Source organism: Pseudophryne corroboree, chromosome 8 (genome assembly GCF_028390025.1).
Source record: "Pseudophryne corroboree isolate aPseCor3 chromosome 8, aPseCor3.hap2, whole genome shotgun sequence".
Taxonomy (NCBI): Eukaryota; Metazoa; Chordata; class Amphibia; order Anura; family Myobatrachidae; genus Pseudophryne; species Pseudophryne corroboree.
The window spans coordinates 176,339,560-176,352,263 of NC_086451.1; positions in this window are offsets into that span (position 1 = coordinate 176,339,560).

Genomic DNA, 12,704 nt, shown 5'->3' on the forward strand with positions numbered 1-12,704 from the left:
ACGCTCTCATCTCTCCTATTCTTAAAAAACCTACCCTTCATCCAAACACTCTCTCCAACTACCGACCCATCTCTCTTCTCCCTTTTGCCTCCAAACTCCTTGAGCGTATTGTCTACAACCGCCTTACTTCTTTTCTTTCCTCACACTCACTGCTTGACCCATTCCAGTCTGGCTTCCGTCCTCTCCACTCCACTGAAACTGCCCTTACAAAAGTATGCAATGACCTCCATGCTGCTAAATCTAAGGGACACTACTCTCTACTTATTCTACTTGATCTCTCTGCTGCTTTTGACACTGTGGACCATCCTCTCCTACTGCAAATCCTTCACTCCATTGGTCTGCGTAACACTGCCCTCTCTTGGTTGTCGTCCTACCTTTCTGACCGTTCATTCTCTGTCTCCTCTCATGACTCCACCTCCCCCTCACTTCCACTAACTGTAGGGGTACCCCAAGGTTCTGTCCTTGGTCCTCTTCTCTCTCTATACGTCCTCACTAGGTAAGCTCATTAGTTCTTTTGGTTTCCAATATCATCTCTATGCTGATGACACTCAAATCTATCTTTCCTCTCCAGACCTCTCCCCTACTCTCCTCACTCGTATCTCCAACTGTCTCTCTGCTATCACTTCCTGGATGTCCCAGCGCTTTCTTAAACTTAACATGTCTAAGACCGAGCTGATCATCTTCCCTCCCTCCCGCATAACCTCACCTCCTACAATCTCATTATCTATTGATGGCACTACTATCTCCTCTACCCCACAAGTGCGCTGTCTTGGAGTAATCCTTGACTCCTCCCTCTCCTTCAAACCACACATTCAGCACCTCTCACAAACCTGCCGTTTTCATCTAAAAAATATTTCCAGGATCAGACCCTTTCTGACCCAGGATGCTACTAAGACTCTTATCCACTCACTGGTCATCTCCAGACTGGACTACTGTAATCTCCTCCTGACTGGCATTCCTGACAAATACCTCTCTCCACTCCAATCTATCCTCAATGCTGCTGCCTGGCTCATTTTCCTCACCAAATGCACTATGTCCACCTCTCCTCTCTTACTGGTCCTTCACTGGCTCCCCTTCCCTTTCAGAATCCATTTCAAGCTTCTCACACTTGCTTACAAAGCCCTCACCCACTCCTCTCCCATCTACATCTCTGATCTTATCTCGCTTTACACTCCCACCCGTCCTCTTCGCTCTGCTAATGCACGCCGACTCTCCTGCCTACAGATTACTTCCTCCCACTCCTACCTCCAAGATTTTTCACGTGCTGCACCACTTCTCTAGAATTCCCTACCTCTCCCCCTCAGACTCTCCACCTCTCTACAAAACTTCAAATGGGCTCTCAAGACCCACTTCTTCACCAAACCCAGCCAAATCTCATCCTAAACCTCTGTTCCACGCTCTCTATGTACACCATCTGTCTCACCCCTGTCTGTCTACCCCTCCCCTTTAGAATGTAAGCTCTCACGAGCAGGGTCCTCTTCCCTCATGTGCTTACTCTTTTCTTACTTTAATAATCTTCAGCTGCACCAAATCCAGCAGTCTTCTGCCACCTGATACTTATTCCAGTGTCATCTGCTGATGTAGCTATGTTTATTTACCCTGTACTTGTCCTATATTGTCATCAACTGTAAGTTGCTGTTTTCCTGTTTGATTATTTGTTTATGTACTCTGTAATTGGGTGCTGCGGAACCCTTGTGGCGCCATATAAATAAAGGATAATAATAATAATAATAAATAATATAATATATAGCAGTACGGTACAGTAGGCCACTGCTCTACCTACCTCTGTGTCGTCAAGTATACTATCCATCCATACCTGTGGTGCATTTTAGAAAAAAACATATCTCGGCAGAGCAATCTATAAATCCATCATTTTTCAGACAGCAACAGTGGGTATTGTAATAGTCACCCAATCCATCACTTTTATAGGGTTACATGCATTCACATGCTACAGCCTGTCTCAATAATTTTACTGTCACGGTGTGTGTGTTTGTGTTTTAATTTGGGTATTTTTTGTTGCTGTAGAACTACAGGTACCAGCGAGCCCGTTATTTCCCCGCCTGCTGGTACTTGAGGTTCTCCAAGTACCAGCAAGTGCGGGAGGCTTGCTGGGCCTTGTAGTTCCACAACAAAAAAACAATATTCTTTTTTTACACATATGGCTATCAGCCCGGCACCCACCACCCAGGGGTGCTGGGGACAGCTTCGGGCTTCACCCCTGCCCCTTGGGTGCCTCGAGGGGAGGAACCTCTTGATTTAAGGGGTCCCCACTCCTCCAGGGAACCCCAGCCAGGGGTGACTAGTTGGAGGGGTAATGCCAGGGCCGCAGGGACCTACATAAAAGTGTCCCCCGGCTGTGGCATTATCTCTCTGGCTAGTGGAGCCCGGTGCTGGTTTTAAAAATATGGGGGACCCCTACATCTTTTGTCCCACGTATTTTTGGAACCAGGACCCGTCTAAGAGCCCGGTGCTGGTTGTCTAAATACGGGGAACCTCTGTCCAATTTTTCCCCCAGTATTTAAATAACCAGGACCGGCTCAAAGAGGCTGGTTATACTAAGGAGGGGGGACCTCACACATTTTTTTTTAACCCATTCAGACCCTTCTCCTTTAAGTTAATGGAAGCCCTGGACAACAAAATTGCATTCATGTCCTCCTCCCTCACCCTTCCCAGTCCCAAACACTCATTTTTTTTTCTTTAAAAATTTATAATATATCACAAGAACAATGAGCAGGCGGGCATTGGCGGCATCGGACTGAGATAGAAATTAGTGGTGGAGGGCTGGGTCAGTTGATTGTGGGAGAGTTTGTAAGCCATTGGCGGTGGCAGTGGGTATCGGCTCAGAGGCAGTAGCGGGCATTGGCTAAGGGTCATCGGCAGGATTCGGCGGACATTATGGCTGTAGTGCCTCACTAGCCACTGACCTCACCGCACGCCACTGTGGGACAGATGTAACATGCAGAGAGAGGTAGATTTTGGGAGAAGGAATGTCCTAGCATAACTGTTAATTGCAGTGTAATACTGTAATTCAACTGTGCAGCATTTGTGGCTAAATGTCAAAGAAGCCAGTATTTACCCTGCATGCAAAACAATAAATGTATTTGCACATACCTCCCAACTAACCCAATTTTTGCAGGACAGTCACTTTTTTTGGGAATGTCCAGCTAACCCAAACAACCCCCCCCCCAGTGTCCCATAGTCATGAGGAAGGGGGGGGGGGGTGGTGGAAGGCTCCCTGTAGCTTGTTGCTCTGCAAATATGCACATTGTGTGTAATTCAGACCTGATTGCTAGGGTGTGTGTTTTGCATCCCTGTGATCAGGTAGTTGCCGCCTACAGCGGAAGGGAAAATTTGCTGTGCAGGTGTGTGATCACATGTGCACAAGAGCTGCACAGCTCAGCACTTACTCAGCCATTGAGGTGACGTCACAAATCCTCCCACAAAACGCCGGGTCCCTCCAGTGTTTTTCCGGACACTCCCTAGAAACATTCACCCACACAAACACCCTCTTCTTGTCAATCTTCTTGTGATCTCCGGACCGTCGCACCTACGCATTGTGGCGCATACGCATGTGCAGTGAAGACCTGATTGCCCGCTGGGTGAAAATAAATTGAAGCGATCTGGTCTGAATAAGCCCCAATGTCTATTCACGGGAGACAGAGGGGCTGGGGCATGGTCAGCAGCTCACAGAGCACCTATAATGACAAAAATGGGAGACATGGCTCATGATCGCGATATACCTGCGAAGGTACGCCCTCTACTGATTGACAGGCAGAGGCATTCGCATTTTCTGTGGGGCACCCGGAGAAAATGTAGGCACATGCACAGGATGGACCCTGCGTATATGCCCCCATCCTCTTCATAGTTTTTGCGGTTGGAACGAGCAGTGTGAAAACACCAATCGATGGGGGTAATTCCAAGTTGATCGCAGCAGGAATTTTGTTAGCAGTTGGGCAAAACCATGTGTACTGCAGGGGAGGCAGATATAACATGTGCAGAAAGAGTTAGATTTGGGTGAGTTAATTTGTTTCTGTGCAGGGTAAATACTGACTGCTTTATTTTTACACTGCAAATCAGATTGCAGATTGAACACACCACACCCAAATCTAACTCTGGTGGTCATTCCGAGTTGTTCGCTCGGTAATTTTCTTCGCATCGCAGCGATTTTCCGATTATTGCGCATGCGCAATGTTCGCACTGCGACTGCGCCAAGTAAATTTGCTATACAGTTAGGAATTTTACTCACGGCATTACAAGGTTTTTTCTTCGTTCTGGTGATCGGAGTGTGATTGACAGGAAGTGGGTGTTTCTGGGCGGAAACTGGTCATTTTATGGGCGTGTGGGAAAAAACGCTACCGTTTCTGGGAAAAACGCGGGAGTGGCTGGAGCAACGGAGGAGTGTCTGGGCGAACGCTGGGTGTGTTTGTGACGTCAAACCAGGAACGACAAGCACTGAACTGATCGCACTGGCAGAGTAAGTCTCGAGCTACTCAGAAACTGCACAGAGATGTCTTTTCGCAATATTGCGAATCTTTCGTTCGCAATTTTAAGATGCTAAGATTCACTCCCAGTAGGCGGCGGCTTAGCGTGTGCAATGATGCTAAAAGCAGCTTGTGAGCGATCAACTCGGAATGAGGGCCTCTCTCTGCACATGTTAAATCTGCCTTCCCTGCAGTGCACATGGGGGGTAATTCTGAGTTGATCGCAGCAGGATTTTTGTTAGCAGTTGGGCAAAACCATGTGCACTGCATTTACGAACAGATAATTTTTTATATAAATTTTAAAATGTTAGTAAATGTGTGTGTTTTTTTCAACCTGGAAGCCCAACATCGATTAAGATCGATCTTGTTAGGCGCCGAGGGTCCGCCCGTCAGTGCGGCCCGGCGCCTAGCAACTAGGGACGCCGCAGGCAGACAGCCGCCGGCTCCCTAGCAACGCTAGACGCCGGGCGCACGGAGCCGCTCAGACCCTAGCAACGGGGACGCCACGCTCGGACCGCGTTCCCCGTTGCTGGGTCTTAATTAATCAGTTCAAGTGTATCCTGGCCGTACAGCATGCAGCTGCACGGCATGATTATGTGATTACCCTGTCTGGATCTTGATTGGAGGGCTCCCAAATTTAAGCACTCTCAGGACTTCTCACAGACGCCGGTGATAGCTTCCTGTTTGCTGTGTCAGTTACAGAGAGTTTCCAGTCCTGCTCAATCCGGTTGTTCCTGTCCTCAGTGGTCCTGTACTCGGAAGTTGTCATCTATTCCTGGAGTCCGACCGAGCACCTTTAACATCCTGTGGTGTTCGTGAGTCGTGGCGTAGCCGTGTGTTGCGGCTTGACCGCTTACTGTTTATTATTTAGTTTCATTGTGTTCCGGAGCTTTTGCGGAGGATTCCGCTCCCACAAATCCACTCTGGTATCCAGCGGTGCTGGATAGGAGTAACGGATCAGTGGATCTTTGGTTGTCCTTTTCCCTGGCGGTTTGTCCGCACATACTTTTGGTTTAAGTTAGTTAGCTTGTAGCCCCTGGCCTGGTTGCTTAGTCAGAGGGCCCCTTGTTATCACCCTGTCTCGGATTTCCCTTTGTCTCCCATTAAGACCTGAGGGGGCATCGAAGTTGGGCAGACATAATCCGCCCTTCAAACGCGGCTGCCATGGGCTCAAGCAACCATAGTCTCGCAGGGGATTTCTGATAACACGGGCGAGACAACGGAGTTAGGGCGCCAGGGGTTACTAGGCTTTCCTGCTCCCGTAACCAGCATATCTTTCCAGTACTCAGACCTCTGCCATAAGATCTCCTCTGGTCTGGAGTACGGGAATCATAACATTATCACCGGCCAGACTAAAATTTAAAATTAAACAGGATTTAATTTTTTCCCTTATTCAGTTGGAAGATTTGTCGGCCTCATGAATCCCACCGGTGTTGGGCCAAATCCTGGCCAGCTTCTAGTTAGCCAGATTCAAGAACTTACTTAGATGGTTCAGGATCTGTCCCTTCGGGTGAGGTCTCAGGAAGATCTGTTACGGACTTCCCCGAGGGTCATTCCTGAACCAAAAATGCATTTGCCTGACCGTTTTTCTGGGGATAGAAAGCAGTTTTTTAATTTTAAAGAGTCTTGTAAACTTTATTTTCGTTTAAGACCAGTCTCTTCAGGTACGGAATCTCAGCGGGTTGGAATTATTATTTCCTTACTTCAGGGGGATCCTCAGACCTGGGCTTTTGGTTTAAGAACAGACGATCCGGCTTTATTGTCTGTAGACGCCTTTCTGGGGTCTTTAGGGCTATTGTATGACGACCCTGATAGAGAGGCATCCGCCGAGAGTCAGTTGCGTGCTCTCAGACAGGGTAGGAATCCCGCAGAGATTTATTGTACGGAGTTTCGCCGTTGGTCAAACGACTGTGGATGGAATGACCCAGCCCTGCGCAGTCAGTTTCGCCTCGGCTTATCCGAGTCTATAAAAGACAGTCTCCTTCAGTATCCCGCTCCTGAGACTCTCGATAAACTCATGGAGCTCTCTATTAAGATTGATCGTCGTCTCAGAGAGCGGAGGGCTGAAAAAGGAGCATCTGTCGGGTCTACTCCTTGTGTTTTTTCCATTCCTGTGGACATAGAGGAGCCGATGCAGATAGGCCTCTCCAAACTGTCTCCTGAAGAAAGAACCAGAAGGCAAAATTCTGGTCTTTGTTTATACTGTGGAGGTAAGGGACATTTTGCCCGTAGTTGTCCGAACAAGTCGGGAAACGCCTCGACCAAGTGATTTGTGAGGGGGTTCACTTTGGTCTGCAGCTTATCTCCTCAAATAATTCACTGTTAGTCCCAGCTAAAGTTTCCTTTGGCAGCCTCTGTTCCTCGGTCTCGGCTTTTGTGGACAGTGGAGCTGCAGGGAACTTTATGGATTTAACATGGGCCAAGGCCTTAGGTATTCCTCAGTTAGCCTTGGGTAGGTGTATCACCATGCATGGTTTAGATGGGAGTCCCTTGTCCAATGGGGTTATTTCTCTCTGTACACCTCCTGTTCTACTTTCGGTAGGAGCTCTGCATTCTGAAAAAATTGAGTTTTTCCTTACCCATTGCCCAGCAGTTCCAGTGGTTCTGGGTCACCCTTGGCTGGCCTTTCATAATCCCATCATTGATTGGCAGTCGGGGGAGATCTCACAATGGGGTACCATCTGTAATAAGGAATGTATTACGTTTCCCATCAGAATAGCTGCTGTCATTCCCACACCCATTCCTGTGGAATACCAGGATTTTGTTGATGTATTTTCCAAGGGCAATGCGGACATTCTGCCTCCCCATAGGCCTTATGATTGTGCTATTGAGCTAATTCCTGGTGCCACTTTGCCTAAGGGAAGGTTATATGCATTGTCCGGACCTGAAACTGTGGCCATGAATGAGTATGTTAAAGAAAGCCTAGGGAAAGGATTTATCAGGCCATCTAAATCCCCTTTAAGTGCAGGCTTCTTCTTCGTGGAGAAGAAGGATGGATCACTCAGACCTTGCATTGACTTTAGAGCCTTGAATAAGATCTCAGTAAAAAATACTTACCCTTTGCCGCTGATTTCTGTCCTCTTTGATCAGCTACGTTCGGCTGTGATTTTTTCTAAGATTGACCTGAGAGGAGCATATAACCTCATCCGGATCAAGTCAGGGGATGAGTGGAAAACGGCATTCAGTACTCAGTCGGGTCACTATGAGTATCTGGTTATGCCATTCGGCCTGTCTAACGCTCCGGCAGTTTTCCAGGATCTCATTAACGATGTGCTCCGTGAATTTCTTGGAAGATTCGTTGTAGTCTACTTAGACGATATTTTGATATATTCTGACTCTATAGAACAACATGTTACCCAGGTGCATCAGGTTCTAAAAAAATTACGTGAAAATCACCTATATGCCAAGCTGGAGAAGTGTGAATTTCATGTCACGGAGGTATCCTTTTTAGGGTACATCATTTCCCCTCGGGGATTCTGTATGGAACCAAAGAAGCTCCAAGCCATCCTTAGTTGGGCGCAACCCACCAACTTAAAAGCAATTCAGCGCTTTTTAGGGTTTGCGAATTACTATAGAAGATTTATTCACTCTTTCTCCGACCTAGTTGCTCCCATTGTGGCACTGACTAAGAAGGGAGCAGATCCTACCAACTGGTCACGTGAAGCGGACTTATCTTTTCAGTCCTTGAAACAAGCCTTTGTCTCAGCCCCAGTCCTCAGACATCCCAACCCAGAATTGCCTTTCATTGTTGAGGTTGATGCCTCGGAGGTTGGAGTAGGGGCTATCCTATCTCAGAAGGATCCGGATTCTCTAGAATTACATCCTTGTGCCTTTATGTCCAGGAAATTCTCATCTGCTGAATCCAACTACGATGTTGGTAACCGGGAATTACTGGCTATTAAATGGGCTTTCGAGGAGTGGAGGCATTGGCTTGAAGGAGCCACTCATACCATTTCAGTTTTGACTGATCACAAAAATCTTCAATACATTGAATCAGCTAAACGGCTGAATGCCCGGCAAGCTCGTTGGGCTTTATTTTTTACTCGTTTCAAGTTCATTATCACCTTCAGGCCAGGTTCCAAGAATACCAAGGCAGATGCCCTGTCACGCAGTTTTCTTCCAGTTCAAGACAACAGTCCTGTTACTCCCATACTTCCGTCTTCAGTCATTCGGGCAGGCCTCACACAAGATTTATTTACCCAGTTAAAGCAGCTTCAACATCAAGCTCCTGGAAATACTCCTGCTGGTCGTCTTTATGTCCCCGAGTTTTTGAGAGCAACTGTTTTGACGGAGTTTCATGATAGCAAAGTTGCCGGGCATCCGGGGATCGCCAAAACTTTTGAATTAGTTTCCCGCTCGGTATGGTGGCCTGGTCTTTCTAAAGACATTAAGGAGTTTGTTTTTTCTTGTCAGGTCTGTGCACAGCATAAGGTTCCCCGTTCCTTGCCTATCGGTCAACTTATGCCCTTGAATGTTCCTCTTAGGCCATGGTCTCATATTTCCATGGATTTTGTGGTGGACCTCCCTCTGTCAGCCGGATGCCGAGTCATATGGGTGGTAGTGGACCGTTTTAGCAAAATGGCCCATTTCATTGCTCTTCCCCGATTGCCATCTGCCCAGGGATTGGCAGTCTTGTTCCTCCGCCATGTTTTCAGACTCCATGGGTTACCCACTGATATTGTCTCTGATCGGGGTCCACAATTCATTGCACAATTTTGGAAGTCTTTTTGTGCCTCATTAAAGATGAAATTATCTTTAACGTCTGGCTACCATCCCCAATCCAACGGGCAGACTGAGCGAGTTAATCAATCATTAAAACAATATTTGCGTTTGTACTCGGCCAAACTCCAAAATGACTGGTCTGAGTTTCTTCCGTTGGCGGAGTTTGCTTACAACAATGCCTGTCATTCCTCCACCAATGTGTCTCCATTTTTTACAGTTTTTGGTTTTCACCCCAGAGCTAATTCCTTTTTTCAACATTCCTCTGTCTCCTCACTGACCTTGACCTCTCATCTCAAACTCATTTGGAGAAAAGTGCACCTGGCTCTCAGAAAAGCGGCATTTCGGGAGAAAATTTTTTCTGACAGGCTCCGGCGGCCGTGCACTTTTAAAGTAGGAGATAGGGTATGGTTGTCGACTCGCAACATTAAACTTCGACAAACCTCAGCCAGATTGGGTCCTAAATTTATTGGACCATTTCATATTATCAAAAAAGTCAATCCAGTTGCTTTCCGGTTACGTTTACCAAAAACTTTACGGATCGGAAATACCTTCCATTGCTCCTTGTTAAAACCATATGTTTCGTCCAGTAGATTTCCTCGCAAGATCTCTCAGGGGAAATCACCAATAGATGTACAGGGTCAGCAGGAGTTCTTGGTGGAGAAGGTTCTCGATTCCAAGTTGTCCCGGGGTCGGCTTTATTTTTTGGTACATTGGAGAGGTTATGGTCCAGAAGAAAGGTCTTGGGTCCTGGATGAGGATCTCCATGCCCCGAGGCTCAAAAGGGCATTTTTTCGAGAATTTCCGCAGAAACCTGGCCTTAGGGGTTCCTTGACCCCTCCTCAAGGGGGGGGTACTGTTAGGCGCCGAGGGTCCGCCCGTCAGTGCGGCCCGGCGCCTAGCAACTAGGGACGCCGCAGGCAGACAGCCGCCGGCTCCCTAGCAACGCTAGACGCCGGGCGCACGGAGCCGCTCAGACCCTAGCAACGGGGACGCCACGCTCGGACCGCGTTCCCCGTTGCTGTGTCTTAATTAATCAGTTCAAGTGTATCCTGGCCGTACAGCATGCAGCTGCACGGCATGATTATGTGATTACCCTGTCTGGATCTTGATTGGAGGGCTCCCAAATTTAAGCACTCTCAGGACTTCTCACAGACGCCGGTGATAGCTTCCTGTTTGCTGTGTCAGTTACAGAGAGTTTCCAGTCCTGCTCAATCCGGTTGTTCCTGTCCTCAGTGGTCCTGTACTCGGAAGTTGTCATCTATTCCTGGAGTCCGACCGAGCACCTTTAACATCCTGTGTTCGTGAGTCGCGGCGTAGCCGTGTGTTGCGGCTTGACCGCTTACTGTTTATTATTTAGTTTCATTGTGTTCCGGAGCTTTTGCGGAGGATTCCGCTCCCACAAATCCACTCTGGTATCCAGCGGTGCTGGATAGGAGTAACGGATCAGTGGATCTTTGGTTGTCCTTTTCCCTGGCGGTTTGTCCGCACATACTTTTGGTTTAAGTTAGTTAGCTTGTAGCCCCTGGCCTGGTTGCTTAGTCAGAGGGCCCCTTGTTATCACCCTGTCTCGGATTTCCCTTTGTCTCCCATTAAGACCTGAGGGGGCATCGAAGTTGGGCAGACATAATCCGCCCTTCAAACGCGGCTGCCATGGGCTCAAGCAACCATAGTCTCGCAGGGGATTTCTGATAACACGGGCGAGACAACGGAGTTAGGGCGCCAGGGGTTACTAGGCTTTCCTGCTCCCGTAACCAGCATATCTTTCCAGTACTCAGACCTCTGCCATAAGATCTCCTCTGGTCTGGAGTACGGGAATCATAACAGATCTTAAATAGACCCCTGGGTTTTAAGGATAACCATGGTTGAGTCCAATGGTTAATTCACATTGACCGAAGTTCTAATTAAGTAGTGATGTGCACCGGAAATTTTTCGGGTTTTGTGTTTTGGTTTTGGGTTCGGTTCCGCGGCCGTGTTTTGGGTTCGGACGCGTTTTGGCAAAACCTCACCGAAATTTTTTTGTCGGATTCGGGTGTGTTTTGGATTCAGGTTTTTTTTTCAAAAAACCCTAAAAAACAGCTTAAATCATAGAATTTGGGGGTCATTTTGATCCCATAGTATTATTAACCTCAATAACCATAATTTCCACTCATTTTCAGTCTTTTTTGAACACCTCACAATATTATTTCTTTTGGTATTTGGTACCGGGGACACAGTACCTCAATCAAGTCTATAGTTAGCTCTGAAATCAGCATTAAACTGGATCCACACTTAGATTATCTGTCCAATTTTTTTTTCTAGTTGAAACAAAATTATGCTAATATGTGGCAGCAAATGACAATTGACCATTTGCTCCCAAACACTGGAAAACATCCAAAAATGGTCATTTAGATAAATTGGTTAAATCCATTTCATTTAGCTAATTTATCCAAACTACCTTTATTGTATCTTTGTGGGTGAATGATGTGTGGGTCAGTGTTGAGGGTGGTGGAGGAGATGGGTAATAGGCACAGCAGGGTGTGGACAGTCAAATAGTGTGCTTAGAGGTGCAGATAAATAGGGATATCTAATAATTCACCCACTATTCTATAGAATTATTAGATATCCCTATTTATCTGCATTACTCACCTAACACTCAGCATTTATCTACATGCTGATGCTATTCATAGCACTTAGCTTGCAAGTATTTTACCCATAAGGAGACACATTAGATGTTCCCTCTCTTTTCATTAAAGACGTCCCCAGCAACCATACTGTACTATACTATAACAGGAATAATTACTGTGGGGGATTATACCATTTGATCTGGAATAAAGGGAAAATATTGTGGAAAGAGTGCTGTAAGTGTATGATATGTAGAACTATTGTCAGGTTCTGACATTTGTCAAGTGAATTACTAATATACATTCAACTAATATTACATAGTGTCCAGTAATTCAGTATCAGACTAATTGATATAGTCAATTTGGATCAATAATAAAGACACAACACAGGTAGCGAACCTTGATATTAATAAATGTATTTCAATTTATTATATATGGTAATTACATTATACAAACTTATTGTACTTTATTTCGTGTTTAGACAATTTTAACGAATTTATTAAAAGTTAATTTTTAAATCATCATTTGTGCGCCAGCAAAAGAGACATTCTTTTCTCTTCTCCTTTCCTGCATAACATTACTTGTCTCTGGTTGCACCCCCAAACGTCCTACAATTAATATTTAATATAACTGATGGACATTTATTGGGGCGCATTGGAAAATTCAGGGCTATGCCGTGTAGATGATGGCCTAACAGGAGGCTTTAAAATTTTCTTTCTAGTGTCCTTCGTTTGGGAGAAAAATGCAAAGGTACAAGACAGCTTTTCCTTGCCAATATCTCTCTTTTGCAAAGAGCTGCGTATTGGAAAATTCAGGGCTATGCCGGGTAGATGATGGCCTAACAGGAGGCTTTAAAATTTTCTTTCTAGTGTCCTTCGTTTGGGAAAAAAATGCAAAGGTA